Source organism: Periplaneta americana, chromosome 8 (assembly GCF_040183065.1).
Source record: "Periplaneta americana isolate PAMFEO1 chromosome 8, P.americana_PAMFEO1_priV1, whole genome shotgun sequence".
Lineage (NCBI taxonomy): Eukaryota > Metazoa > Arthropoda > Insecta > Blattodea > Blattidae > Periplaneta > Periplaneta americana.
In genome coordinates this window covers 147,987,641-147,992,425 of record NC_091124.1, presented here as the reverse complement: position 1 = coordinate 147,992,425, position 4,785 = coordinate 147,987,641, and the positions used below count along the sequence as shown (strand labels likewise).

The following is a 4,785-nucleotide window of genomic DNA, read 5'->3' as shown; positions in this document are numbered from 1 at the left end:
TGACTCAATTGCTGGCTTCTCACCAAAGAGACTATGGTTTGATTCCTGCAGGTGCTGTGAGATTTGTAATGGATATTAAGCAGCTGTGGATGGGTTTCCTGCGAGTATTTTAGTTTCCAGTACTATTGGCATTCCTTTATTATGCCATTATTATCCTATACTCATTTCATTATCTCTAAATAACTTACCGGTACGTAATTTAAACAAGTTATTACAAAAAAAAATATTTCTTCCAGACTATATAGAACATGACAGAAGAATATTGTAGGTATCACGTGCAGGTTCATAAAACAACACATGACATCCAATCAGAATCATTTTAATACAGAAGAGAACATTGTAACAAAGCTTTAACTATACATATGTGTTATCATATATGATAAAATATATGTGGAAACAACAAAGTTCTAATCCAAGGAATAAGTTGTTATTTACTTACCGAAAATACGTTTTATTGAAGCAAAAAGAAAATCGTCTTTCTTTTTTTTAGAGGCAGAATTGTTTTATAAAAAATTTATAACCAATAAAACGGAACTTAAAATTTGAAATCATAATCAAAGGAATAATTTGCATTTTAAATTAAAACAAGTTTGTGGAATTCAATTACTTTTATTACTTCGATACTGATACAAAATTGTTTGCTTCCTTATTGAGATTTCGAATATTTTGTTTTCACAAATGTTTTCCCCGCAGTGGCATTCTTTTTCCATTTCTGGAGCAGTTTCAAGTCAGTTTCTTGTTAGCTCAATTGACGCACCTTATCAAAGTAATAAAAGATAGTCTTTATTCACTAACGGATGTTCAGGTGTATATGGCTGCTCATTTCATTTACCTCTTCATGTTGCAAAATAAATAAATATATAAATAAATAAATGAATAAATAAATAAGTTCAGATATATAGATAGGTAATTAGGTAAATAATGAAGTAAGTTGCTCTAGCTTCTCAATAAAGTGTTTCAATGTTGTTGTTCTTCCTATTATCGTAGTCCAGTTTTTCATAGAGAAGAAGGTGCTTCTTGTTAGAAATTCAAAATTTCATTTTGCTTATTATATTGTAACTCTCTTAGCATTAACTAGGTGCACCACGAGGAGGTGGAGTTACGCAGCACCCAAGAAAATCGATGCCTTATCCATTAGCATTTAATTGCCATCCTGAGATCTCTTAAGATGCGAAAGAGAGAGTGGTGTGCGGAAAGTAATGGAAAGCTACCACATTTGTCTTTCCCAAGGAAAACTGCAAACATGGCATGAGTCTTTCCACTGTAAAAGGTTCTGGATGTTATGGGATGTAATGAAATATTCTGTTCAGATTTTACGTAATCACCTGTACACCTAAATTTCTTTAGATTCTATCTGGTTACTAAAATTATTGAATAAACATACCTTCCCAAGGGTAGCTCCACTTGAAAATAATAATCATAATTACTGATAACACAAATGTTTATTTTTATTTGTTTAGTATGCTGTGTCTTTTGGCAATCCTGCTGCCCTTGTGGGATTTATTATTTAGGAGGAAGAAGAATAAAGTGCATAAGATTTGCTAATGATATGGCGTTATTAGCAGAAGAGGAGATGATACTAAGGGATATGCTACTGGAGCTAAATGACAGTTATGAGCAGTATGGGATGAAGATAAATGCAAATAAGACGACGAAGACCATGGTCAAACGAAAAAAAAATAAAGAAAGTAAACTTGCGAATTCAAAATGGGGTAGTAGAACAAGTGGACAGTTTCAAATACTTGGAGGTGTAGGGTACTATAAGCAGTAACATGAGCTGCTGCCAGGAAGTCAAAAGGAGGATAGCCATGGCCAAGGAAGCTTTTAACAGAAAAAGGTTCTGCGGACCTCTGAAAAAAATAACTAAGGAAGAGATGGATAAATCGCAATATAGCGAATGCCAGTAGGGGAAGTTATCCCCACCCACATGAAATTTGCATTCGACACAACACTCGCCTATTTGTGTCTGATGAGCTAGTAAGGGGAAAAGTGGAAGGGGTCGTGGGCGGAGCTTCTACGTTCACTATATTGTGATTTGCCCGAAGAGACTATTGAAGAGCTTTGTATGGAGTGTGGCATTGTATGGGGCAGAAACATGGACATTACGACGAAATAAAGAGAAGTAAATAGAAGCATTTGAAATGTGGATATGGAGAAGGATGGAGTGTGTGAAGTGGACAGACAGAATAAGAAATGAAGTTGTGTTGGAAAGAATGATGCTGAAACTGATCAGAAAGAGGAAAAGAAATTGGTTGGGTCACTAGCTGAGAAGAAACTACATACTGAAGGATGCACTGGAAGAAATGATGAACAGGAGAGGAGTCCGGGGCAGAAGAAGACATCAGATGATAGACGACATTAAGATATATGAGAAGACTAAGAGGAAGGTAGAAAATAGGAAAGATTGGAGAAAGCTGGGTTTGCAGTGAAAGACCTGCCCTTGGTTAGAACACTGGATTAATGCAATGACATAAATAAGTAAACAAATAAGCAAAGAAATAAAAAAATAAATAAATTTCTAATTCATGGCCATTTTGTGTTTTTGATTTCAAGACCTATTCAAGGTATACACTATTTTTATTAAAATGATTCTATTTTATGTACATCACTGCCAGATAAATTTACTTGTAAATACTGAAAATGAACAAAATCTATCAAATTATTTAATGTAAATCACTGTAGACAGATAAGATTTTCTCTGTATCAATTATGCTGAAAACGTGTATTTCAGCAAAAATCTCAAAATTGATTTTCTGTAATATGAAAATATTATATAATAGAAAGTAAAAAACTGAAATACCTGTGAAAGAACTTCAATTTGCAAGTTTTTTGATCATACACATTATTGAGATCACTTACAATAAATTCAACACCCTGTTTTAAGGAGATTTTTCTTTTCCTAGTTTATTCACCTCAATAGATTGTGCATTAATTTCTTTGCCATAAGGAGTGTTAGCAGTGGTGGTTCCTCGGGGGAGGGAAGGGAGGAATGTCCTCCTCACATTTTTCTTCTTTTGAAAGTAAACCCAAAATAAAAATATGTGCCTTGAAATTCGAGGAAGATTTGATAATTTTTAAGTTCACAGCTATCAGAAAACCTCGGTTGATCGAGTTTTAAACGATGCGTGCTCATGTACTGCTAGAAAACTGTGAGAAAGATGCGAGATGTTTGTGTGGAGGAAAGGCAATCCTTTCCTCTTTTACTGCAGTTAACACACATAGATAGACAACAGCAGACTAGTGCCAGAGAAAGAAGCAGAGTTTTAAAGCAAATGAATGAATGGTTAGGGAGGAGATCCTCCTCTAAATCAGTGCATGGGCGGGAAATAGTTTAGCAGACAGAAACCAACTGGTCATGCAGCAATCATGCGATGTTGCATTCAACCAGACTGTAACACATCTAGGAGACACAATAAAAAGAGTTTTAACGCAAAGCTATGAAAGACATCATACAAACTTTTTTAAAATTATAAATCAAAATATATTATTCATTGCACTTTATATAGGCTACTATTCATGGTTTGAAACTTTCGAGGATATCTGAAAGTTAAAGTCAGGTTTATATAAAACAAAGAGGAAGTAGTTCTACATTAATATCGCAGAACTTTTTGGCCCCTTCCATTCATTGTCTACTACACAGGGCAACAGCCAAGTTGTCAGTTTTTGTACAAATATATTTGAAAATGAAAGTACTCCAAACTACATTATTTTTAATATAAAAAAAATTAATTGACTACCGGCAGCTTTGAACAATAATGGTAGTATGATTTTACAAGAATTGACATTCTTCAAAATCATGTGATACTGAACTTGTAAAATGTACGTACATGTGGCAACACACACCACGTGGGTGGGTGCAGTGTTCTCTCTTTCAAAACAGATATTTCCCATTCTGATTTCCGTAAAACGGTTCCGGTTACGTGTTAGTAACTAGTCTCTTCCAACACATGTGATGTTGTAGTGTGCGCGAAAAATGCTGCGAGGTTGTGAATTTCCTTGTAATTGTTAATTTGTGCAATTATTCAACAGTGAATGGAAGTGAAAACATATTATATTTTGGACAATTTAGGAAACTCAGCTTACAAGAACAGATTATTGCTATACAAAAGGGAAGGCCAACCCCAACAGTATCTGGTCTTACATGTATGCATGTAGGCTAATTTGTAGCATGTTTCTTTCAAGGTGTCATTTTGTGCCGTTAACTTCTTTCCTTCTCTTAAGAAATATGCAGGAGCCACCACTGAGTGTTAGAGACAAATTTTCAGTTATTTTTTCTGTGTCAGAAATTTCATATTCTGACATGCATGCTGTCCTGGAATTCCCTTTGGTTACGCATCCCCATCTTACTACATCTGTTACGAGAGCTAGAGGAGGACTATATAGAAGAGATGTCAAGTGCAAATGTGGTAATACAGTACGTTTTAACTTATTTTTAGGTTAATATTTGAGGAGAAAAATATGCTCCGGCGCCGGGGATCGAACCCGGGTCCTTGGTTCTATGTACCAAGTGCTCTGACCACTGAGCTACGCCGAAATCAATCCACAGCACCGGATCGAATCTTCCTCCTTCAGTGTTTTCCTTTGTGGCCTTTCTCCTCAAATATTAATTGTCAACATTACAGAGATTATTCTGTAGGACAAATTAATAAATCCATAATATTATTTTTAGGTGGTAAGTTAAACAGTTCGACTAGAGCTGACGTATGCATTGTTAACACAAAGCGAATTTAAACTGTAAATTAAACAGTTTGGGTTTTAAATTATGTTTAGTCACCTTCATTAAAA

General features: G+C 34.9%; 1 non-coding gene across 1 annotated transcript; it reads right to left on the bottom strand.

Annotated features, from left to right (window-relative positions):
* Window positions 1–4,461: 4,461 nt before the first annotated feature.
* Window positions 4,462–4,534, bottom strand: TRNAY-AUA (transfer RNA tyrosine (anticodon AUA)). The gene has a single exon. It is a non-coding gene; the product is annotated as a tRNA-Tyr (tRNA).
* Between the last annotated feature and the right edge of the window lie 251 nt (window positions 4,535–4,785).